The following is a 27,333-nucleotide window of genomic DNA, read 5'->3' as shown; positions in this document are numbered from 1 at the left end:
CTTCCATCACGCCTACAGAGTCTCCGTCCTTAGGCCTGCATGCCTTGCCAGTTAGAGAAGAGTTCCTCTTTCCCCACCTACTGCCAAAAGTCCTAGTTATACACCCATCTTTTAATAGTCACGAATACCACCACTAGTTAGATTAGGCCTGAGTTCTCAGCCAGCAGCCTTGCTGGGTATATGACTAGGGTCAATTGTTGAGCCTGGGGATGAGGTCATCCAAACCAAACTGCAGCCCCAGTCAATGGTTACAGAGAAAAAAATTCGAGGTTGGAAAAGTTCACTACAGAGCAACTGACAAAATTAACTATATGAAAATACTAAATTTCAACATATAAAACAAATCTACCATTGACAAAAGCAAAAGACAATGGCATAGGTAGAAAACACATATGTATTCTGAAACAAAATAATGGTAAAGGCCCATATGACCCCAAACTTTTTGGTAATAAGGTATTAGAAGATTTCACTAAGTTGTACCATTTGGCAGAAATGTGGAAATAGATTACAATGAGAACAATGGTATACTAATCCAGGAAAAAGTAATGTCTGGTTAAAGGAAAAGAAATACTGGAACTACCACTCACCATTTGTTGAAAACAGCCCTAGTAGTGTTGGATGCAGCCAGGAGTGGTAATGGCAACTGACGAATACTGTCTACATATAAACAGCAAATAGCTGTGGGTCATGGAATCCTGTGTAACATTCAAGTCACTGGCATTAAAGAAAGCCATAAGAGGTGAAAGCAGATCACAACAGTAAGATCACAGGAACAGTTTTCATAAGCATATCATACCTTTTAGGAAGCTCTCCAAAACCTTTCATGAGTGAAACAGAATATAAATAAAATTAGTCACTTAATCTAAAAGTGAGAGAAATTGCTTGAAAATAGGTTTTAAATTGATTTTTAAAATATGGGTTTAAAAATATAGACTTTTTGATGATGAATAGGAAAAGTTTTAATTACCAAAAGATAATAAGCAGGAAGCATAAACAGCATTTAAAACTAAATTAAAGCGACTAAATGCTGAGAATTTTAAAGGGAAAGTCAAAAGGTTTAATTAATGGTTTGGGCAGGAATCACATGGAGCACTGAATAAGAAGTACCGCATGATGCCAGAGAGAGTCACAGAGGCAGTGCAGGTGATTTTTTAATGCAGATCCACTAGGAAACCGGGCATCTGTGGAAGACTATCTTGTACACATATAATATACTTCAGTCTTTTGAGTCAATGATTCATAAATCTTGACTTGAGAGTTAAGTAAATTTCTTTACTTTTAATACTATTCTCCCCTGGACTTTCATCCGGAGGGGGAAAACCTGGCCATAACATAATCATGTCATTTGATTTTCAAACAATCCAAGAGAAATAATTGCTTTCCAATGAAACATCAATAATCAAAATAAATTTCACAATTAGAAAAGAAGTTAGAAGGAAAAGTAAAGTAGGATGTGAAGCATCTCCTTTGTCCTGCTAGATTTCTGCCGAATCAAGTCATCACAGCACCGAGTGGGAGAGACGTGCTCCAAGGGAGGAAACGCGAGGGGGCTCAAAGGAGGAAGACTGGAGAATGAGCTGCTGTGAGCCAGAGCGAATAGGTGGGGCAGTAAAGGGGCAGGGCTGGGAAGGGCGCCAGAGAGTGGGAAGCAGCACTTCCAGACATAGGGGAGAACAAGTATCCAGGGAAGAGTCAGGCATTGAAGACAACAGGAAGCAGCTGACACCAAAGAGCAGGAGGGAGAGTTCAGGTTCCGGACCCTGGAACTAACTAGGCATCAGCTTTTACAGAAGGGAAAGAATGGAACAAGAGGAAGGAATCGAAGAGCTTTAAGCAAGAGGATGTCATGATTAAATGTGTTTTAAAATTGTCATCCTGGTTGCCATGTGGAGAATGGACTGGAGAGTATCAAGTGAATGCAGGGAAATCAGTTAGGATGTTACAATGGGCCAGGGCTGGGCACGGTGGCTCACACCTGCAACCCCAGAACTTTTTGGGAGGCCAGGAGGGAGGTTCACTTGAGCCCAGGAGATCGATACCAGCTTGGACAACATAAGGAGACCCTGTCTCTACAAAAATTAAAAGATTAGCCAGGTATGATGGTGCACACCTATATAGTCCCTACCACAGAAGAGGTTGCGGTGGGAAGATCGCTTGAACCCAGGAGTTCCAGGCTGCAGTGAGATATGATCATGCCACTGCACTGCAGCCTGGGTGGGGTGACAGAGTAAGACCCTATCTCAAAAAGTAAAAATAGAAACAATGACCCAGGTGCAAGACAGCAATAGTTTGAATTAATATGATGATATTAGAGGTGGAAAGACATGGATGGGTTACAGAGAAATGCAGGAAGTAGAGGTGGCAGGACAGTAATGGGTAAGACACAAAGTGTAAGGGAGAGGCAAATGTGCAATGTGATAGAAGACTGTTAAAGGAATTAAAGAACATTGAACAGGTCAAGGGTAGGCAAAGGGGCTGGAGGGAGACTGAGTGGTGAGATACTGGGGTTGGTACTGAACAGGAGGGATGTGAGGTGTCTTTAAAACATCTGGTAGAGATGGCCGGGGGCGGTGGCTCACACCTGTAATCCCAGTACTTTGGGAGGCCGAGGCGGGCGGACAACGAGGTCAAGAGATAGAGACCATCCTGGCCAATACGATGAAACACCGTCTCTACTAAAAATACAAAAATTAGCTGGGCGTGGTGGCGCGCACCTGTAATCCCAGCTACGTGGGAGGCTGAGGCAGGAGAATTGCTTGAACCTGGGAGGCAGGCTGGGCGCGGTGGCTCAAGCCTGTAATCCCAGCACTTTGGGAGGCTGAGACGGGCGGATCACGAGGTCAGGAGATAGAGACCATCCTGGTTAATACAGTGAAACCCCGTCTCTACTGAAAAGTACAAAAAACTAGCCGGGCAAGGTGGCGGGCGCCTGTAGTCCCAGCTACTTGGGAGGCTGAGGCAGGAGAATGGCGTGAACCCGGGAGGCGGAGCTTGCAGTGAGCTGAGATCTGGCCACTGCACTCCAGCCTGGGCGACAGAGCGAGACTCCGTCTCAAAAAAAAAAAAAAAAAAAAGAACCTGGGAGGCAGAGGTTGCAGTGAGCCGAGATGGCGCCACTGCACCCCAGCCTGGGCAACACAGAGAGACACGGTCTCAAAAAAAATAAAAATTAAATTTAAAAAAAAAAACGTGGTAGAGATGTCAAGTTGACAGGTAAAGGGACACTCACATGGTACCACGTAGCAGGCAGTTACCCTCATTTTACAGGTTAAAGATGGATGCCCAGAAATATCAAGGCATTTGAGGCTGAAAGGTTTGGTCTTTCAGCCCAAACTATTTGGGCTCCAAATCCACATTCCTTCCACGACCCTTCACTGCTGTGGTAGCTGGGAACATATACAAATTTGGAGAGGAAAAAAAAATTTTTTTAAATACAGGCAGACAATACAGTGTTCTAAAAATTTCAGCTCATTTTTATCACGCTCCCTGAACATTATTATATATATTAACGTATTGTGGGAGCTAGGGCTCTGTGTAGGAAGCAGCAGCAAGAAGTAGAAGGAAGGTAACTAGAAAGATAAAATGGAAAAAAAAATAATAATTTAAGATGTATTAGTAGCTGGACCCAGGAAATGTAGTCATGAATAAAGCACATGGAAGCAAGGAGTATAATTTAAAAGGCCTTTTTGGAGGTCATTTAGGACAGCCAACATCCCACTTACTGCAAGAGTCCAATCTAGAGGTTGCTCTCTCAGGGCTTAAAAGCTCCACAGAGCTACTGGTGTAAACCAGCCTACACTTTTGTTAATGCTATATAATTCCTAACAATGCACTAAACACACATCTACAGGGATTATTGAAGAAGTAAATTCATAAAGTATTTTAAAAGGTACAAGCCAAGTAATTATTGTAAGCATTTGAACACCACTTCACTCCTTGTTTTCTACATGTTCTCCTAATTGATTCCCTGGTTTGGGAAAGGATTTGGGGTGGAACCAGCTTTCTAAGAGGCAGTGTGTAGAGTGAAAGGCCTGGAGGAGGAAATTTGGGTTGGAGGTCCTGCTCCATTTACTCTAGTAAATTAGTTCACTGGTTTGCAGTTGTGTTTTCTCATCTTCAATCGGAGTCAATGCCGACCTTCCTCACAAGGCTGTTGGGACGCACCAGTAAATGTGTACATATGAAAACAATTTCAAGATCATAAGAAGCCATGCAAATGTCATGATGCTGATGATGATGGCGGAAGAAGAGCAGCAAAATGGGGAAAAAGAAGAGGAAGGGAAAGGGTCAAATAACAGACCGCTGGTCTGTATACAATGCCTTTCATTTTATTATGTTAGCAATGCTTACTAGCTTCACCTTCTGCGGCCAACAACTCAGAAGGCCCTGACTATTACCCCATGTTCCCATGCTCGTACTGTAAGCCAGACCTGAAACTATGGCAAGCAACTGGCTGTTACCCTGTGTTCTCATGCTGGTACTACTCAGACCTGAACCTCCGGCAAGCACCTGGCTGTTACCCTGTGTTCTCATGCTGGTACTGTTAGCCAGACCTGAACCTCCGGCAAACACCTGGCTGTTACCCTGTGTTCTCATGCTGGTACTGTAAGCCAGACCTGAAACTCTAGCAAACACCTGGCTGTTACCCTGTGTTCTCATGATGGTACTGTTCAGACCTGAACCTCCGGCAAACACCTGGCTATTACCCTGTGTTCTCATGCTGGTACTGTTAGCCAGACCTGAAACTCTGGCAAACACCTGGCTGTTACCCTGTGTTCTCATGGTGGTACTGTAAGCCAAACCTGAAACTCTGGCAAGCTCCTGGCTGTTACCCTGTGTTCCCATGCTGGCACTGTTCAGACCTGAAACTCCAGGACGTCACTGGTCTCAGTGTCTTCAAATGCAAATTCAGTAACATAGGTTAAAGTTCTAAATTTTGAAAGTTTCATGGTATTCCATAAAGTTTAATGAGATACTGATTTGTTTTAAAATTCAAAATGTAGCATCCTGTTTATTTCAGGCCTTGACATAGGGAAGTAATCATTTTTACCTAATGTAGAACCAGCCATTATCAGTTATAATTATTATATTAAGATATACCCATAATAATCTCATAATTTGTTCTTTTAAAACATACTTACACATTATCTTCATCATGTATTGTTTTCTACCTTTTTAGTTAGCCTTGTTCCTCTAATGAGATCATAAACCTCTTCAGGGAGGAAAAATTACTAATTTTTTTTCCATTTTCCTCACAGCACCTAATAGCGTACTGGGCATATATCAGAAGCACAATAAAATTGCACAAAATGAGTAATATATGGCAACTAAACTGTTATCTGTAACCCCTCCACAGCTAGTCAAAGGTATTACATAATTATAAAAGCACTATGGCTAAAGATGGAATTCTATGGACATCTAAAAAAACCAGAGATGCAAAACAATATTTACAATCCCTTCAGCCAAGAAAAAGTAATGGAGGGAACTACGCATTTACCAACCCAAAACACAGTGGGAAGGAGACACGGATAAAGGATAAGAAAGCACCTGCAAACAATCCCACAGCTACCATCTCATCAGCAAAAACACAAGAGGGTCATACAGATTACAAAAGTGAAAAAATGCTCAGGACCATAATGCATGATTCAAGTAAAAGTGACTATGGTTATGAATAACTTAAAGAGTTTGATTATTTTCAAGAGGAAAATAAACCTGTCCTCAAAATCAAATGCAAAACACTTCAATATTTGTTTCGGAGAAAGTGCACGTTACAATGGAAGTTCAATGGATAAAGTCCCAAAGAGCGTTTTAAACTACTATAACCAGGGAAGTTTGAAGAACAGAAAAGCCGAGTGGACTATAAAAAGTAAAACCATACAAACCTTACTTTGTTCTTAGCTAAGAAAAGTAGTATTTTGTCTGTTTCTTTACAATGTTATCAGTCCTTCATCTTGAAAACAAGCTAAGCTGGCCTATGGATCTGAAGCTGACAACATTTCTTATTTACTTACTTCAAACATCTGAGTCAAACTGAAAACACAGTGTAAATACACAAAATTGAATTGCGTCTAAATGGTGTGAAGAATCAAAACTGACTGCTCATATGGCTAACTTTATTAATGACTCCTTAATTAGCAAGGTTTTAAGTACCTGAAGTTTGAGGATTAACACATATTAAAAATAATGGTGTGAAATAACCCAATTTACAATATCAGGAGATGATAATGATTTTGCAGAAAGAAATAAGTTCTAATAAAAATAATCTAGATTCCTAATACCACTTACTGACAATCACAGCTTTATATCATGCTAAAATTACATACTTATCTCCTCATTAGCAACTAATCTCACTTATTCCTCTTGCCAAACCAATTATAAGAAAATGTTCAGACTCAAAGGGATTAATAGGACACTTGGACCTCACTCAGTCTTCTCATGACTCGAGTAATTAGCAAGCACTTGTACATAAAATCCAAATAGTTTTCCTAAACTAATTAAGGAAATGAAGGACATCAAAATGTTATCAAATAATAGCAACTCATGTCCCATATACCAATAGTCCTCAAACAGATATAATAATTGTCAGATGCTGACACAATCTTGTTGGGCAACTCAGAAGTTAATTTGGGGTGTTTATAAGGAGGAGGAAAGAAAGGTAGTTGTTTATCAAATAAGCAAACTATGTGGCAAAGAAATATTTTATAGGTAATGCCTTGTATATTAAACAGCTTCTGGATTCTCCAACTCCTTAAGCACATAATACAAGGTGAGTAAATGATAATAGTAGAAATTTGCATTTATATGATATTTGCTTCTAAGCAGCTCAAAATAGAAAATGTAAGGCTAAGCTATTCTCTCAAAATTTGATAAAAAGCCTGGGATTTCAGAAAAGGTATTTGGAAAACTTGATTCTCCTGTTGGCACCCTATTTTCTGGGTCCTTTCAAGTAAACATTCATTTCAGAAATCCGACTATAACCCTTTGTAAGATTTTCCTTTTGTTTCCTGTCCTTTCATACCGCCAAAGTCATAATAAGTCTCCAGTGTACCCAGTTTAACCTCTCTCCCCAAAGTTTTCTTACTGACTGACCAAGAACCTCAAAGTAGATGTCTGTATATATTTTATTTTCTAAACTAACAGCTCATTAGCTGTTCTTAGCTGTAACTCTTTAAAAGGTCAAAATAGTGTATCAGAAATTTAGTTTCATTGCAGATTTTATATTTCTATACCAAAACTCAGGGTGTTCATGAAATCTTTAAATAGTTGTACATGTTTTGAGGGTGGTACCTTGACTATCTCTGAGGCACATGGTATATCAGATCCTATACCTGTTAGGTTTGCTCCTAGTAAATAGTATAAACCCAGAGTTTGGCGGAAAATAAGCATTCTATACGTATTTGTTTAAAAAGAGGGAGGCAAGAAGGGAGAAAGGAGGTCGGCATATGGATCTTGGAAATTTCTAGTATATAGATTCAAACTAGACCAGCTGAAAATTCCTCCTGTGATGCTAGGCCCCAAAAAGACTGAGAACAAATGGACCCTCTCTAGTCTCTCTTCCACAGACCCTGCTAGTGTTAAATATGGAAAAATGAATGAAAAGCAGTTGCTTCTGGCCACTGATATTACTGCATGCATTTTGTGCCTCAGGTGAAATAAAAAATATTCCTTCATACTGGAAGCAAATCTCTGCAATCTATAACTTAGGATGAAACCACTAACCAGCATACTTATTTTCGTATGTCTTAATTCAGAGAAACACTTTACCTACCTGATCTAAAATCTTAGGAAGCATTTTCAATTTCTTTGAGAAAATGCCTGACAGATTTATTCTTAATCTCTCTTTAGATAAAGCTCTCTGAAGATCAAAGGGGCCTCACTAAGGCAGATGTGTTTTCTGTCAATGGCTAGGAAGGAAAAACAGACTTCAAGCAAACTGCTCAGAGAATCCTTAAGTAATTAGACATTAGACAGAGAATACAAAGTCTTTACAAAGGTCAATGGATAAGGAAAAGCTAGGCATACATACACAAAAACTTTCTTTGCAAAAACAACCTAGGAATAGGCCCTAACTGGAAAACTAAGTCACAATTAAGTAGACAAGCTCTCAGCAAATATTAAAAAACACTAAGAAGTATACATCACCTAACACTATTTACTGAAGGTCTTAATTTCTTCCGAGGAATTTCTTATTTATTTTTAAGAGACAAGGTCTTGCTGTCACCCAGGCTGGAGTACAGTGGCACAATGATGGCTCACTTCAGCCTTGAACTCCTGGGCTCAAGCAATCCTCTTGCCTCAGCCTTCCAAGTATCTGGGACCACAAGTGCACACCACCACACCTGACTAATGTTTCATTTGTTTTGTTTTTTTTGTACAGAAAAGCCTTGCTTTGTTTCCCAGGCTGGTCTCGAACTTCTTGCTTGAAGCAATTCTCCCACCTTGGCCTCCCAAGGTGCTGGGGTTACAGGTGTGTCCTCTGGGGAATTTCTGATGGAATCACATAATTGACACAAAATTCGAAATTTCTAATCACAACAGACTCTGACTCTAAAAATAAATAAAATCAGCCAGTACATAATGACATGATCAGAAAAAAATTGGCCTTTAAGCCTAACAACATGTTGTTAATAAGAATATTTCATATGGTAACTTCAGCAATTAGGGAAAAGCCTAAATTGTGTTAAAAGTTGTAGGGGTCAGGGGAAACCTTCCCCCTTCACTTTCTGAAGGTTTGCTGAAAATTACTGACAAGAGGACAATGAATAGGAGAAATGGCATCCCAATGTATTAACGTGTACACACAGGCCTTCATAATGAAGACCCAAAGATACTGTGGAAATTGTCCATTTTTATGCTTAAGATTAACAAAGTATGGACAACACTGAAGAAATATGATTAAACAGAGACAGTATAATCTAATGCTAACAGACTGAGTTCAGAAAGCCAGCAGGATTCTTCCTGGCCTCTCTGGGCATGCATTCCTCCTTCCTTCTGGGTATACGGGAGGACGCTCTCAGGAATGAGGGTGTTATGACCTACAGTCAAACACCGTAGGTCAGACAATGTCCTTCTGGCTAGTTTTCACACAGAGAGGCAGACGAAAAGTGAGAGTAATACTTTTAGGCTTTATGGCTGGCTATGGGGAAAGGGGTTCTGGTTTCTATGACCTGCCTTGGGGAAGACAGATTCCAGTTTCTGTGGGTAGATTCGGGGGAGAATGGGACTGAGACAGGAGGGCAGGAGAAGGTCAGTGAAAGCCTTGCTTCTGAGGCCTTCATTTTGGGATATTTTCTGAGTCCCAACATAGTTAATAAAATCATATTAACCACTTTTTGTTTATATCATTTCAGAAAGCACATCACTGGACATGACAGAATCACGTTTCATTAGTAAAAGAAAATATTGTATAGTTATCTAGAAAAACACGAATAACAGATGCAGTAAGACTAAAGGAATGTCAAACATATCTCTGAACTTTTCACAACCGAAATGAATGATTTCTCTCTGCTTTATATTTTCTCTCTGCTTTATTTTTTCCATTTTAAAATACTGAGATAAATAATCATTTCTTGGATAGATTACATTATAAATGTCTGAAGTGGAAAATGACTTAAAATCTTCATTAAAAAAACATGACAACAATGATTACATCACCTATATATGACAATTAGAAAGCCAGAAAGTCTAAAAATTACATAAAAGCAAGATCTCTAATAAACTTGTGATGCATTTTCAGATTTCTCCAAGCATTGTTTCAGCAAACAAGCTAATACAGTCTAATGCTAAGGGAAAAAGACTACATTTTCATTTAGAGAACAAATTTTAATTGAACGCCATCCAATGTCAAATACTTTACTAAAAAAATTAAGTTTACCTTTAATTTTATCTCATTTTGTAATACAAAAAAACTATAGAAAGAAATCAAAAATGAAGAAATTGATTTTAAGGTTTAAACAAACTTTGTTCTTAAGAAAACTTAATAGCTACACAAGATAAATTCCAACTTCTACCATACTTTAGTACAGATACTAACTTTAAAATAATTTACTATAATTATTAAATATCTAAAAAGCAAATCTATTCAGGTAGAGAAACATCTAGCTCATTTCTCCAAATACCAATTAAAATCCTGTTTTAATGGGTTATTGGTATATTTTTACTTTTTGTGTATTTTTTATTTTTTTATTATACATTTTTGGTATCTTCTATATTTTTACATATACCAAAAGTACAGTGGCCAACAATTCTTTAACGCTGTGGGGCTCTTAATTGCATGAATAAAAGTATTTTCCTTTTTTTTAGAGAAACATAAGTGGCATTTAATTGGCTCCAAATGTTTCTCAATGTGCAAATTTTACTGTGCTCTTAATTTCTGGCAAATTTTGAAAGTGCTTTAATGTTATAAGTGGTACATACATATTACAGAAAAATATTTTTATAGATCATAAAAATACTATATCTTCCCCATGAAGAAAGCAAATATAAAGAAGTATAAAACAACTTCAATTCAACCAACCAAGTATAACCACTTTTACCATTTTGATGTCTTTCCTTAAAGTCTTCTTGTGTGTATGTTTTACGTGTGTGTGTATGTGCAGAGAGAGATTTCAAAGCAACTAGAGACAAAATACTAAGGAAAAAGAATTGGATGGTTTGTAAATATTTTCAGTTTTAAAAATCAATGCCTCCAGTCATTCAGCATCAATTTAAATCCAGAGTAAATAATTGGTAAAAACCCTTGGTTATGAAAATATCCTCTATGGTGTTCAATTTAACTCTGCTTTAGAGAAGGGGTGGGGGGAGATACTTTGTGTAATCCTCTTGACAGATTATCATAATCATATGAATAGTTCTGCCACTATTAGTAAATGCTACAAAAGAAGGGAACCAGTTATTATTTTAAGTGATAAGCAAGAATGACAAGCAATTTCACAAGAATCGTGGATATGGAACATGCTCAAAAAACAGATATCCTCATAGCGAGATAAGAGTGGATGAAGATGAGTAAACCTGCCAGAAGCAGTGCAAGGCTGAGCTTACCGCCCAAGCTAATGTCTCCAACTGACAACAAACTACTCAGTTGGATCCTTGAGGTTAGGATGCACACTAGATAAAAACATGGTGACAGAGTCATGTTCACCTTGTTAGCCAAGTGAGCATGCAGCATTTCTCCAACTCAGAGAGCCAGCGTGGCTTGATGTCACACTTGCTATTAATGTTTTGAGAAGCAGCATCCAGGACTTCAGGATAGAACATCTCACTTGTGAGGTAAAGTCTTCTGGCAGAGCCTGCAGAACACGGCTCCCAGAACTAGCATATAAATCTGAAAATCTGCCTTAGGACTCTAAGGCTCTCCCTATTCCAAGAACTCAATGAAACGTAGCTAGTTTCCCACAGGGTTTTCAAGTGCTCGGTCATGGCTGGCAACATGTCCAGCAGTCCTGTTCCACATGGTAGAAGTCAAGGCATATCCTGTAACAAAACTCACCTCCCCTAGCTGAGTTGTCCATCTGAAAAGAGAAAAACCAGCCCCTCCTGAAACACCATTAAAAGGGTTCCATGTCCATCTTTATCACTCCAGAAAAACAAAAAAAGATAGAGTGGTGGAAAATTACAACACTTTTTATTCAGAGAGGACTTGGGCCATGTGTGAACGCCTTAGGTGTGGTTTATATGAACTTATCCTCTGCACATCCCTATGGTTGCTTGGAGTATTAGGCTGATGGCCAACCCAAAAGATGACTCCCTGAAGTGCTCCATCACAGGCTGCAAAAGTCTTTCACCAACACAGTGCTCTCAACTGGCTGACGTGAACTCCTTCCAAGCTACGTGCCTGAATGATCATATACAGAGGTGACAAGAGAACACAGGTCCATCCTCTGTCATTTGCCGTCCTCAGTAAAGTGGTGAATCAGGATGCGTCTGCTCACAGCACACAGGGGGCTTGATCCCACCCATTACCCAACAGTATATGAACCTAGCAATGAGAGTGGTGCAAAGCCATTCAAGGAAGAAAGGGAGGCCGGGCACGGTGGCTCACGCCTGTAATCCCAGCACTTTGGGAGGCCGAGGTGGGCAGATCACCTGAGGTCAGGAGTTCAAGACCAGCCTGGCCAACATGGTGAAACCCCATCTCTACTAAAAATACAAAAATTAGCTGGGTGCGGTGGCGGGCGCCTATAATTCCAGCTACTCACGAGGCTGAGGCACGAGAAATGCTTGAACCCAGGAGGTGGAGGTTGCAGTGAGCAAAGATCGGGCCAGTGCACTTTAGCCTGGGCGACAAGAGCAAAATTCTGTCTCAAAGAAAACAAAAAAAGGAAGAAAGGGGAGCTTCTGTGGGTATTGAACAATTGGACACACTAATGTTGGGGACAACAGAGTATCCCTACTGGAAACACTTCTCAACATCAGTCTTCGATTGCCAAAATCTCAAGTTATGCTGACGTTATTCATTATGTTTTATATGCCTATTTCTTCTCATTGTTACTTCTGGTTTAAGTATTTTTTACACATAGTTTAATCTGTATGTGTTATGCAAATGCTGGTGAGAATGATGATGACCTCTAGACAATGCCACTCATTGTTGCAGTTGACCAACTGGGCATAAGGGCCTCTGCTTGAGCCCAGAATCCAGGGATACTACAGAATCCGAAAGCACACTCTAAGGCTCACCCTGAGAATCCTACTTATCACACAGAAGTGCACGCACAACGCCGATTTGCGTCAGGGAGCTCCATAACGGTAACCTCACTTACAGATTAGCGCCCCCACACGTAAATTCTGACTCTTGGTGCCTGTAAGAGTTTGCGCCCTCTCTTTCAAACATCTTCCTCTGTGGTTCCTCTGGCTAGCAGCAACATTAGCCTTAGCAGCACGGAGTATATTATTTTAAAAAGACTCAAAGGAAGCCATAGATTGATGTCAAATACTAAAGGAAAAAAAAAATCACATAAATGTATATGTTTCCCAAGGACAAATTTAATATATAATATCGTTAAGTCACAACTTACTCTTTAAAAATTTGTCCTAAGAAACTGAACTGAAAAATAAGTCAAAATTCAAACATATTTCTGCCAAAGTACTTTATATGTGTGTATAAATATACACATACATACACAATGAATGTTAATAATGTATTATACAATTTGCTTCATGCTTCATTTATTATCCTTGTTCTAAAAAGGCATTTCAAGTGTTAACTTCAATACCTTTGTATTTTTAGAGATGGGGTCTCACTCTACCACCCAGGCTGGAGTGCAATGGCAACATCGTAGTTCACTGTGGCCTTGAGCTCTTGGGCACAAGTGATCCTCCCACCTCAGTCTCCTGAGTAGCTGGGGCTACAGGCACACCACTACACTGGGCCAATTTTTAAATTTTTGTAAAGATGGGGTCTTGCTTCCTTTTGCTGGTGGCTGCGAGAGCGGAGAGGACGCCATGAAGGCTTCTGGCACACTACGAGAGTACAAGGTGGTGGGTCGCTGCCTGCCCACCCCCAAATGCCACACACCACCCCTCTACCGCATGCGAATCTTTGCGCCTAATCATGTCGTCGCCAAGTCCCGCTTCTGGTACTTTGTATCTCAGTTAAAGAAGATGAAGAAATCTTCAGGGGAGATTGTCTACTGTGGGCAGGTGTTTGAGAAGTCGCCACTGCGGGTGAAGAACTTCGGAATCTGGCTGCGCTATGACTCCCGGAGCGGCACCCACAACATGTACCGGGAATACCGGGACCTGACCACTGCGGGCGCTGTCACCCAGTGCTACCGAGACATGGGTGCCCGGCACCGCGCCCGGGCCCACTCCATTCAGATCATGAAGGTGGAGGAGATCGCGGCCAGCAAGTGCCGTCGGCCGGCTGTCAAGCAGTTCCATGACTCCAAGATCAAGTTCCCGCTGCCCCACCGGGTCCTGCGCCATCAGCACAAGCCACGCTTCACCACCAAGAGGCCCAACACCTTCTTTTAGGTGCAGGGCTTTCGCCTGGGTATGCCCCAAATAAACTCAGGAATGCCCTGGTGAAAAAAAAAAAAAAAAAAAAAAAAAGATGGGGTCTTGCTATGTTGCTCAGGCTATAAAACTCCTGACCTCAAGTGATGCTCCCGCCTTGGCCACCCAAAGTGTTAGGATTACAGGCATGAGTCACCATGGCTGGCCCAATACCTTATTTCAACAGAGGGAAAAAAAAAGTTACTCTGTCCCCAAAAAAGTGCTTCATATACTTGAAACATGTATGTACAGATTTCGCTCAGGGAAAGATGTGTCAGTGTAATAGTTCTCAGAAATAAATGCATGTTTTTGTAATAATTTTTACAATTGGTTAAGTCACAGTTAAAATATACTACAACGATTTTGATTACTTTTAGATTAAAGCTATCAGAGAAATATAAATGAACTGTAAGAGAAACATCTGACATCTGCCTGGTCCTCTGCATTACGAAGCTCCAGAGCTGCGAGAAACAGCCCTGAGGTTACAAATGCCTAAGGCAGAACAAAAGAACTTTGGGGCCCCTATGCCTGGAATGTGTCCAAGAAGCCAATTCAGGTTCCAAAGTCACCATTGCATTAGACCCTCCTCCTATGGCCTGTCCTAGAGGGAACAGGTTAAAAGCCATCAGACACTAAGGCAGAGAAATGTATGGAGAGACCAGCATTCAAGGAGTGAGACAGGCAGAGAGGGGGCAAAGAATGAGGCTCCTCACAAGGCCTAAGCCCCGGCTCCGTCCTTTTTTCCTGAGGGATATAAAGTAGTTTAAATAGGTACAGAAAACTCACCTACTTTAGCAAAACAGAAGTTGTAAATACTCCAGTAGTGATAGCCATGATCCCATGAGAATTTACTAGCACTTCCCATGGGCTGGCACTAAATTATGCACTTTTCATTCAATTATACTATTGTATATAATTATAATCCCTAGTTAACAGATGAGGCAGAAAGGCTTTTAGCAAACCTGACCTCTATAAAAGCTTGTCCAAGGTCACACAAAAAGAACATGTAAGTGCAGGGCTCAAAAGCCAATCTACGTTCGTTCATTCATTCATTCATTCATTCATTCATTCATTCATTATGTGAGTCCTAACTATATGACAAGTATTTTGCAGCACCAAAGTTAAAATGGTGGGAAAAAAAATGAAAACAAAAAGATATCGTCCTTGCTATCATGGGTACTGAGATATTAACCAAATCCTCACAAAATTAAATGTAAACCTAAAGAACTATCTAAAGGACTTTGAAAAATAAGCAAAGCCTACAATCTTGACCCCATCTCCACGGAGTCAGGGAAATGACACTTGTGTTAAGATCTAAAGCACAGGATAGAGTTAGGTAACAAGTTGATGAAGGAAGGGTAAGAAACAAGTGCCAAGCCCCACAGCAGGAAGGAACAAGGCACAATTCACCTCTCAGAGGAAAGCAAGGGCGAGCACACGGGGGAGCTGCCAAATGGGTTGCGTAGCCCAGGGAGGTGAAATCCATGTGAGGGACTCTGGTCTTTATCCTTACAGCAATGAGAAGGAACGCAAGGATAACCTATGGGAGTAACATGATAGCACTTCTGTTTCTCAAAAGCACGATGGCAGTGAGTGCCAAGCAGACTAGAAAAGAACCACAGTGGATGAGACGGAATCTACTACAGTTGGCCAAGAGATGACGATAGCTTGCATTAGGATGGTGGCAATACAGAGAGGAGGAGAGAGATCACAGGTGTTTGAGGTGAAAATATGGTGATACGTGGGGTTAATGTGGATGAGGCATCAAGAATAAGGCACCAAAGTTTATGGCACAGCTGGACTAGGTAGATAGGTAAGTTTGGTCTAGTTCGAGTTCAGTTTGAGATGGCTCGAAAATATACAAGTAGAAATATCAACTTAATGGGTAGATAGATGTGATGGGAGCTCAGATAAATTTTTGAATCATCTATAATATTACATAATAGGGTAACTGAAACTACGTACATGAATGAAATAGCTTAGAAAAAGAGTGTAGGTTGAGAATGGAACAGAACTAGGTCTAGCTTTGGGAAATGCCAACATTCAATGATATGCAGATAATGATATTATAATGATACTCAACCTGGGTGTGGAGGGGGGAGAGAAAGATATTGAGAGGTGAGAGCACAGAGGTCATTTTAGGAGGAAAACCAAGGCAGCATGCTTGTTACAGGTATTTCAAAAGGATAGAGCAGCAAGTGGTGAAGAACGCTGCTGAGGAGAGAGATACGAACTCAAGAACATCTTTGAGGCCTGGTTTCACTGAAGTCACTGATCAGCCTCTGCAGAACAATTCTGATAGAATGACAGAAGCGGAAACCACATGAAAAGGTGTGGGCTGAGGCAGCCAGCAGACAACTCTTTCCGGGAGTTTTGCTGTAAATGCAAAGAGAAGAGGTGGGGGACAGTAGGTAGATTAGGGAAGGGTTAGGGAAGGTCGTGGTTCTTTTTTAATATAGAAGAGTCTTGAACAGGCTTAAATGCTGATGAAACTGATCTGGTTAAGAGCAACAAGTTCAGTATTCAAGAAAGGGAAAAGATAAACTGATAGTGCACATTCCTTAGGAAGACAGAAAAAGACGGAATTCAAAACCCAAGTGGAGATACTGACCTCAAATATTTAACGAAAGGAGAAAATACATGCAGGTCAGTCATTTCTGAAAGTTGGATACTGAGGTTGTTTCCATCTAATGGCTTCTGTTTCTCTGTAAGGTATAAGGTGATGTCATCTTTGAAAAGATGGGAATGGGAGAAGAAAAAGGGAAAGTTTTGATCCGAAAAGGAAACCTCACAACAGTTCAACAATGACCAAAGTCACACAACTACTAAGTGACTGGAAGATTCTAATCCAGATTTTTATACTTGAATTCAGCCCTCATGCCACTCCATGGCAACTGTTGCTCTGTTCTCAGGATTTTCCTTCTTTTCTTCACATCATTTCCCTCCACACTGACTTCTGTACAAAGAAATTCTAGCTATAAAATCACAGGATGCTCAGGAAGATGTGGGTGTTATCTAAAATTTGATATGTTTGTTATACCATCACAGTTATGGTTTGAAATAACAAAACAACTTCAGCTATATCAAACAGACAAAGAATTTATGGGAAAGAGACCATGTTGCTCCCAGAATTGTCACAATGACTGGAAAACAAGGTTCCAAAAATGGACAGGAATCAAGAGATGCTAGACAAAGCCAAGATGCAACAATAGTAAGACCACTTAAGGTAACTGCTGGGTCCTAGGGTTTGCACACTTCTAATTGAACAAGGGATTGCTAGATTGCTCTCTTAATTGGTTTGTACAACACACCAACCATCATATATGAGAGTTAAATTGAAACTTTACAAGTCCTCGAAAACACGAAAATGTGTTAAATCTGTATATATTAGCAAACTTCCAAGTCAGATATGTATGGTCCTCAAGTTGACTGTGATTTATTCTTGAATGTTCATGTTTTTATAATGTAAGAAATGTGTCTCTGTCAAAGATAAAAAGGTTGCTTTTTAGTCAAGAATCTAGTCTAAGACTTATTTTTAAAATACCAAATGACAAGAACGAGCAAGTAGGAAATATGAATAACCTAAAATGGTTTCTATAAGTAGATTTTCATATTCATTCATTCTCCAATGTATAACAATTGGGCTGGCTGTTTTTAGTCCCAGAATAAGTTTTTAATTGATTCATTCACAATGACTAAACAAAGCCACTTGACACCACACACAAAACTATTTCTAATTCCTTTCAAATTATGGCATTAGGCAGATAATAGAACCTATAAAATAAGGCTAGGCCTAAAGAAAAGAAATAGCAAGATTCAGGTCATTAAATCTGGAAACTCTGTGAATGAGATTTTGGTGTAAATCAATTGTTATGACACACTGACATAAAAATTATCAGAATTCCTTCTCTTCTAAAACTACATTTCTAAATTCCTTTTTAAGCTGCACAAAAAGTTATGAAATCTTTTGAGTTGTCAAATAACCAGACAATTCTTAATTCAGATTTTCAACAGCATAAACACGTAGTCTATAATAGATATTTATTGACTCATATTCCAAAGTAGAGCTCCTAAAAATTAATAATTCACTAATTAAATCTTCTCACTCATTTCTTTCTCAGAGCATTCTTACAAAAGACATAAATTAATCAATCATCCCAAAATACAACTATGGCAAGTAGGTTGTGACCCACATGTACTGCAGTTGGCCCCATTCTATAACTTGGCTGAGGGAAATTTAGAAAGCATTTTCCCACCAAAAAGATAAATGTTTATTTTGCTGGAAACACTTTAGGAAGCAATAGTTTATGAAAATAGTAATGCTACTTATTACACCACCTTGAAATATCATATCTTAATAAACAATAAAATAGACTTCAAAATAAACACTTATCCCCAAATCACTTAATTGTAAAATGTTGGGCAAAAGCAAAACCAATACAAATAAAAATCACTTTCTTTGCTATCCAAAAGGCAGGCAAGTTTCTAAAAATTAAAAGCAAATTATATATTATTGAAAAGCCTCAGTAAATGTGACAGATATCTTCTCTTACCTACACATTATTTCTCTCTCCTTTTCTTTTCAAAGAATCCCAATCAGTTCAAACAGTAGTGGAGAGGAAGGGAAGGTGTCTCCCCCCAGGCCAAGGACAAAGATCACAACTGTTCTAAACCAAGTGGAGCCATCTCACTACCTTTGATTTGTGATTGACCTGGAGGTTCATGTGACCAAGGTCTTCCCAACAAGATGGGAAGAAGCAATTTATGGGGTGAGGACGTAGAAAAGCGTTTTCTTCCCTGATTTTAAAAAAGAGAGCAAATACATTCTACAGACATCTCCTTTGTCCCTTTGTCCTTCTCCCCACTTCCTTCTTGAAACAGCAAAGTGATGCCTCAACTGCAAGGCAAAAGCATAGAACAAAAGTTAACACAGTAAAGAAGGAGAAGCAGAAAGGCAGGCAGAAACTAGGTTCTTGATGGCACTGGGGAGTGGCTATATCCAGCACTATATCGACTATCTGTCAACATCAGATAATGTTAAAAACTAACACATAAACAGCAAACGATTTGTGTATTTCAAGTCATTTGAAACCAAAAACATTTAAAAGTGATGAGCCATACAAAAAGTCTGACAACTAAAAGCATACCTTCTGTAAAGAGGAGTGTAAAAATGTACTACAAATACAGTAACAAATTCCTGTGAAATGAAAAAGGTACTTCAAGGAATAGACAAAACTTCTCATGCAATTTCAGATAAAATTCAAAAGTTACAACAAAAATCATAGGAGATACAACACTATAATGATGGTCAATTGTCCCAGGTCAATCTATAGATTTAATGCCATCTCATTCGAAATCGGAGGAGAGTTTTTTGGTATGTATTTATGTGTATGTCATTTGACAATTCATTCTACAAGTTTACATGGAAACACAATAGGTCAATAATGATCAAGACAATCTTGAAGAATGAATTTAGAGGACTTTCATTACCAAACATAAAGACTATTTGTAAAACTATGGTAATTAAGATACTGTGATAATGGTGCATAGGTAGACAAAATTGACGAACGAAACGTAACCTGTATTTCCTGGAGCAAGCAGAAAGAGTCCCACAAAGTTACTCAGTTTAGGACAAATGTGACACTGCACTGCACTGGAGAAAGGATGATCACGTTAATTATAATGATGCTGCATCAAATAGGTATTTATATGGAAAAAATAAATCATGACCTCTACCTCCTACTCTGGAATTGTAAAAATCAATTTCAGGTAGGTTGTATACTTGTAGATGATTCTGTTTCTTGCCACAACTCTTACCTTAAAAAAGGTACAAAAAAAAATTCTGAAGGAAAAAGGGGGTAGACAGCCTGAAAAAGAACTGAGCAATAAAAGAGGAAAACAAATTTGAAGATAAATCCAGGAGACTTAACAGCCACATAGAAAGAGTTCATTTATTCATTTGTGCAACACATTTACTGTATTGAGTACTTACTCTATGGAGACAGTGCTCTAGGCACTTACAGTAGACAAAAATCCCTCTACCTTTAGAGCTTATATCTTAACTGAATTTCAGAAAGAGAAAAGAGAGACAATAATACATTTTCCCACAAAAGAAACACATTAGTTTCCAGATTAAATAACCCACCAAGACCCAGATCAAGGCCACCATGCCACATCAACAAATATCAATGCAAAATTTCAAACCATCAAAGAAAAAGAAAAGTATCTAAAAGTATTCTGACAGGGAAAAACACTAAAAAAAAAAAAAAAAAAAGGAATCCTAGTGTCACTTCTATTCTCAAGAGAACCACTGGAGGCTATAAGGCAAAGGGCAATATAAAATTCTCAAGGAAAATGGTTTTCAAGCAAGAACTTTTTACCTAGACAAGTGTGAGAGTAAAATATAGACATTTCCACAGACCAAAAATGTCTAAACGTTTACTTCTTACACACGCATTCTCAGGAAACTCCCAGAGGGTGTGCTCCAATAAACAAGAAGTAAAACCAGAAAGAAAGACATGGAGTCCAAGGAATCAGGGTAACAACAAAGGAGACAAGAGGAGACAGGGAGAAGGTGGTGGTGCGAGGTGCCAAGATGAGAGCTGTCTAGAAGGCCCAGAGAACAACCAGTTCATACTGACGTGTGGCTCTTAGAGGAAGATCTCCAGGTCAACAAGTTTGGCTATATTAAGCTGAAATTCATATAGTTTAGAGATGAGCTAATCATAAATACAGAGAATCCAACCAGGCAAAACAGAAACCTGAGAAGAAAGGAGCCATCCTCATCGTAAGCTGTATGGGTCAGCTATGACCAATGATTAACAGTCATAAGAATGTATACGCCATGTTCTGATTTAACCACAAGTTGTGTGACTGGGAAGGTAAAGGGAGATAAAACGACACTGTGTATAGTATCTGTGGGGATCAGCTGGGGAAAGGCACAAGAATCAGAGAAGAAAGCTAAATTTTCTTCCTGCAAGAAGAAAGGTGGAAAGGTAGAAAGAGGCAAACGAACTGGTTAGGAAGGCCAAGACTGAAGGGACAACATAATGGCAGGGCATCTTATGAACCCCACCTAAGGGAAAAAAGCAAACTAGGCCCCGTGTTTCCTGACCTCCAAATGACCAAAGAAGGCAGCTAAGGCAGGCTCACTCCTAGCCCGGACCAAACAGAATCCCAGCGATGACACCCAAGTAAGCACAGTGGCACCAGAAAGGCGGACAACAAAGAACCACACTGACAACAGTGGCCAGAGGCACTTTTCTTTCCAGACTCCTTTCCCCCATTAAAGTTCCCAGGCAGCCAGGACTGAGGAAGCACCTTGTGCACCCTCAAGAGGCACCAGCAGGGATCAGGGGAAGGCCTAACGGCAGCAGATGAACAAAAGAGACCCAAACAGCAAGACGAATGCTCTAAAATTGAGGTCTCATTGGAACCACGCATAAAAGCAGACCAGAACCTGAATGCTAAACCTAACTAAGGGGGCTGCCAGCTAAAATAACAGGTTTAAGTAGGACCAAGAGTCTCCTAATATGACAGCCAAAGTGTCCAAGAGACACTTAAAAGTCACACATCATAACAAAACCTAGGGGAATCACAACTTGAGAAAAAGCTAGCAGCTGATGCCAGCACCAAGATGACACATATGTTGGAATTATCTGACAAGGATTTTAAAGCAGCCACCACAAACATACATCAACAAGCAACTGTGTATTCTCTTGGGAAAAAAATGAAACAAAAAAATCTAAGAACTAGAAGTTATTTTTTAAAAGACAAATGAAAGTTAAAGAACTGAAAACTACAATAACTGAAAGATAAACTCACTGAATGAGCTCAATAAGAGAATGTAGATAACGAAGCATAAAATCAGTGAACTTGAAGATAGAGCAATAGAACAGCAACAACAGAGAGAAAACAGATTGCGAGAAAAATGACTGAACCTCAGAGTCTGTAATACAAAAGCAAAAGATCCAACATTTACGTCAGTAGAGCTTCAAAAGCAGAGGAGAAAGCTGCTGGGGCTGAAAGAATATTTAAAGAAATAATGGCTAAGTATTTCCCAAATTTAGCAAAAGACATAAAACTACAGATTGAAGAAGCTGAGTGAAGCCCAAACAGAATAAACCCAAGAAAAAACATAGCAAGACAAATTAATAAAAACTAAAGAAAAAGATCTTGAAATCAGTGAGAGAGAAACAACACTGTACTTATAGAGGAATAACAATTCAAATAATAGCAGATTTCTCAACAGAAACCATGGAGGCCAGAAGGTTTTCAACACATTTTTCAAGTGTTGAAAGAAAAGGACTGTCAACCATGAGTTCTACAGCAATGAAATTACCCTTGAGGAATGAACAAGAAATGAAAACATTCTAAGACTAGGAAAACTAAAAGAATTTGTGACTAGCAAACTCTTTTCTTATAGAATGTCAACTCCTCGCCAAATTGACTTGTTGACTTAACACAATTCCTATCAAAATCTCAGCAAAGTTTTTTTTATAGACACAGACAAGACTATTTAGAAATTTATATGAAAAGGCAAAGAACCTAGAATAGCTAAAACAATCTTGACAGAGAATAAAGTGAGAAGACTCACTCTACCCAATACTAAGGCCTACCATATAGCTACAGTAATCAAAACTGTGTGGTACTGGTGGAGGAAGAGTCACACAGATCAATGCAACAGCACACAGAACCCAGAAACACACACACTAAGATGCCCAGCTAATTTTTTGCATGGATGCAAAAGTAATTCAGTGCAAGAATAGTCTTTTCAACATATAGTGCTGGCATAATAGGACATCCACTGACCAATTTTTTTTTTTTTTTTTTTTTGAGACGGAGTCTCGCTCTGTCACCCAGGCTGGAGTGCAGTGGCGCGATCTCGGCTCACTGCAAGCTCTGCCTCCCGGGCCCACGCCATTCTCCTGCCTCAGCCTCCCGAGTAGCTGGGACCACAGGTGCCCGCCACCACACCCGGCTAATTTTTTGTATTTTTTTTTTTTAGTAGAGACGAGGTTTCACCATGTAGCCAGGATGGTCTCGATCTCCTGACCTTGTGATCCGCCTGCCTCAGCCTCCCAAAGTGCTGGGATTACAGGTGTGAGCCACCGCGCCCGGCCCCACCGACCAATTAAAAAGAAAAAGGAATCTCAACCCAAGTCTCACATTTATAGAAAATGAACTTCGAGTCACTTATATGTAATGCTTAAAACTATAGAACTTTTAGGGAAAAAAAAAAAGAAAGAAAATCCTCAGGAACTAATGGTAGGTAAAGAGTTCTTAGACTTGACTCTAAAAGCAAATCCATATAGAAAAAATTGATACATTGGATCCATCAAAATTTAAAATTTTGCTTTGTGAAGACCCTTGTAAGACGATGAAGAGACAAGCTACGGACTGAGAGCAAATATCTGTAACCCACATATCCAGCAAAGAACAAGTATCAAGAATATATATTTTTTAAAACTCAACAGTAAAAACACAAAAATCCAATTATAAAATGGACAAATGACATGAACAGATATCATATGATATCCAACACCAGTAGCCATTAGAAAAATGTGAATTAAAACCACAAGATATCACTGCATACCTATCAGAATATATAAAATAAAAAAATAAGGATAACACCAAATACAGGCAAGGATACAGAGAAACTGTACCACTCAAGCACTGGTGAAATAGTAAAATGGTACAGTCACTCTGGAAAATACTTTGGCAGTTTCTTTATAATACTGAACACAATTACTATACAACCCAGCAATTACACACTTGGGCACAGATCCTAGAGAAATAGAAAGTTATGTCTGCACAAAAACCTGCATGTACATTTTCACAGCAGCTTTTCTGGTAATCACCAAAAACTGAAAGTAACCTAGATGTCCTCCAAAGGGCTAACAGTCAAACCATGGTATATTCCATATCATGAAATACTCCTGAGCAATAAAAATGAATTAACCGTTGATAAACACAACAAATCAGATTATTTCCAAGGGAATTACACTGAGTAAAGCAGCAAATCCCAAAAGGTTACATACTGTATTATAGAAACGGAAAATAAATTTGTTATTGCAGCTGATCAGAGATTGGGGAAGGTATGGTTATGAAAGGACAACCCAAGGGACCCTCACAATAATGGAACTATTTTGTATCTTGACTGTGGAAACACAAACCCACACCTGTGACAGAATTGCATAGACTTAAATGTACACAACACACACAAATCTTGGGGAACACGAAAAAATCTAAATGCATTAACAAATAAAAGTTCATTTTTAAATGGGAAAATTGAAAAAAAACATAACATTAAAATGAATGATGAAGATGAAACGCTAGAAAGTGAGTTGATTTTCATAACCTAGCTGTATCGATTTTATTTGTGGATCTGATTTTCCTTTATGTAAAGTATATTTATGTATTCTTATCGCATGCTGCCTCCAAATTTTTACAGAATGAGTAAATAGGCAACCAACTGACCTCAGGTCCAAGTTTATATAAGTAAAAAAGCAGTTGGTGATGTACTGTGAATAGGAAATAAGCTATAATGAAAAAGTTAGTCTTTTAATGAAAATGACAAAGTTCTCAATGCTTAAAAACCTACATAACTTATAATTCCTAAAACTTCCCAGTGCTTTTTCTTCTACAAAATCAGTCGTACATTGTATCAAAATCAGGAAATGAATATGATTACTTAACAGTTCATCCAAATATAACGGGAGGAAATAATACTGTCTCTCTCAGTGCCATTAAAAAAAAATACTGCCAAGGCAGGAGGATCACTTGAGTCCAGGAGATCGCCTGAGACCAGGAGGATTGCTTGAGACCAGCCTGGGCAATATAGCAAGACCCTGTTTCTACGAAAAGTTAAAAAAATTAGCCAGACATGGTGGTGCACCTGTAGTGCCAGTGAGTGGAGAGACTATGGCAAGAAGATGGTTTGAGCCCAGAAGTTCCAGGCTGTTCTCCCTCCAGAGGCTCTAAGGGGCAATCTGCTCCTTGCCTCTTCCAGTGGGCAGCTGTCAGCATTCCTTCCTGTGTGGCCGCCACTCCAATCTCTGCCTGCAGTCAGCGCCTCCTCTCCTTTCTTCCCCTCCCTCTGTGTGTCTCTCTCATATGGATACTTGTACTGGCATTTAGGGTCCACCCAGATAATCCAGGATAATCTCTTCATCTCGAGTTCCTGAATTTAATCACATCTGCAAAGACCCTTTGTCTAAATGGTCACATTCACAGGTTCCGGGGATTTGATGTGGATATCAAATGTGAGGAATAACATTTGGCCCACCACAGTGACTTATTCAGGGGACCAAGGTTCTGCATCCCTTACAAGTCAGTGATGTTCCTCATGCCCAGCCAAGTTCTAGAGCCATTGTTTAAGCATTAGGACAGGAAACTCCCACAGTGTGAGGCACGGGCTCTGCTCAGATACCAGTTCAGGGGCTTCACAAGTTGGCGAGGGAAAGAGTTGGAGAACGTGGGGAGTTTCAACAGCTCAAAGTTCTAGACACCAGTGGCAGGATGCATACTAATGGTGCTGTGACAGAGGGTCCACTGTTCTATCATGGCAGGACAGAGTTGAGGAGGCAATGCCAGGACAGGGATGGCAGTGGCATTAAAACTCACAATGGCCATGAGTAGCTTTCTCAAGGATCAATCAGGTGGAACAGGGTAATTGACTTTAACAGGGCCAGCATAACGAACTATGTTCTATGGTGGAAAATAAAACAAAGAATCAGAGAACAAAAGGAGGGAGGGAAGAAAGAAATGACCTAAGCAGGAATGGGAAGAGGCATTGGACTTTTATCACAACACCGTGCAAGACTTTGGAAACAGTCAATAGTGGGGATTTCTAATAGGGTGGTGGACGAGGAGAGGGAAATTCCAAACAAAGTCAATGACTACGTATATTTCTTTGAATTCTAAATGTCACAGTATATAGGACAATACTGTTGGAAATTCTTCTATAACATAGCTAGTTGGCAAACATTTTCATCTTTCACTATTAGCAACAGTGCCTTCTATTAAAGTGTGCACAAAATTAAGTCCTCTCGATGTGACATTAGTAAAGGTTTTGATTTGTTATTAATGCATCTTCATCACAACTTTCTTGCTTTTCTGACATAACAATTATAAGGTTACCTTTATTACAGGGATGTTTATAGTAAGAAGCTCTCTACAATTGAAAAGCAAATTAGTATCTCTGTTTTTAATGGAAGGGTACATCACTCACAACCTGTCAGTTTCTAGTATCAATCACCTGCTTCCAAAGAGTGGCAGAAAGCAACCAAGTGCTTAGCAAAGGCGGCACATATAGGCAGCACCTAAGAATGTGGGGTATCTAGCACCATCCCAGAGTCCTTAAGAAAATAATCACTTATTCTGAAGAGGTTAGATAAAATTCTACCTGTCCTAAAGAAAGCTGGCATGACAATGGCCCCAAACACACTGAACAAATAACAAACAAAAATGCTCATAACTTATTTTAATCATGTGAGTTGGCTTACCCTTGAAATCCTTAAAAAAAATTATACATTGTAACTCAATAAAAATTTAGTTCTCTATCTCTGTTTTTAAAATAAAAGTTTCTTCACGGGAATGAGTTCTGAACAGATATTTTCTATATACAAAAAAAGAAAAGGGTCAATATTGGAGTCAGAGCTCATAAGGAGAGAAGCCTGCATGCCATGCTAACACTCCCATTCGGAGGCTATTTTCTTGGCAATTGCCCACCACCACCTGCATGCATTTCTCTAAGTGTCTCTCTTACTACACTCGTTTGATTGGCCAAATACAGTTGGTTTTTAAATGTTTATGGCTGAGAGAAAACAATGTGAACATTCTGAAGCAGAGCAAAATGGAAAGTGATCAAGCAGAGCAGAACCCCTGGTGGCTGACAGTGCTGTTTAATTTCATACCTGTATTGTTAACCAAATATTTACTGTAGCTTAAATTTCAGTGAATCACTCAGTCCTGTGTTACATGTAAATCCTCAGGATAAAAACATCTCACATAGTGAAAGATAATGGAAATTAGATGAAATCGACTTGTTTCTGATTCCACTGCTGCTAACACTGACGTCATTCTGATCACACTGATGCACTGTGATCATCTGCAGAGGCCTTACTACAAGGCAGCTCCCTTCCTTGTATCCCTCAAGTTCCCTGACCCTCTCTCTTCCCCTCCTTTCCTCAGAATGTATCATTTAATTCACAAACAAAAACGCAGCTATTCTCATTCTTCCCTGGTCTACTCTGCCCTGCCTCAAACGTGCCTGTGCCTTAAATGCTAAAACTTTTCTTCCTCTCTCCAGACTCAGTGCGAAAGTGGCCCCTACTTTTC

At 39.5% G+C, this 27,333-nt stretch overlaps 1 protein-coding gene and 1 pseudogene across 7 annotated transcripts in view; one reads left to right on the top strand and one right to left on the bottom strand.

The window, feature by feature from the left end:
* SDK1 (sidekick cell adhesion molecule 1) overlaps positions 1-27,333 on the bottom strand; it is a 963,824-nt gene that overhangs the window by 784,517 nt on the left and 151,974 nt on the right. The window lies entirely within an intron of this gene.
* Positions 13,405-14,016, top strand: LOC123572224 (large ribosomal subunit protein eL20 pseudogene; annotated as a pseudogene). Its single transcript, XR_012432173.1, has one exon. The product of XR_012432173.1 is annotated as a large ribosomal subunit protein eL20 pseudogene (transcript).

This window comes from Macaca fascicularis, chromosome 3 (assembly GCF_037993035.2).
Source record: "Macaca fascicularis isolate 582-1 chromosome 3, T2T-MFA8v1.1".
Classification (NCBI taxonomy): domain Eukaryota; kingdom Metazoa; phylum Chordata; class Mammalia; order Primates; family Cercopithecidae; genus Macaca; species Macaca fascicularis.
This window is presented reverse-complemented; position numbering and strand designations above follow the sequence as displayed.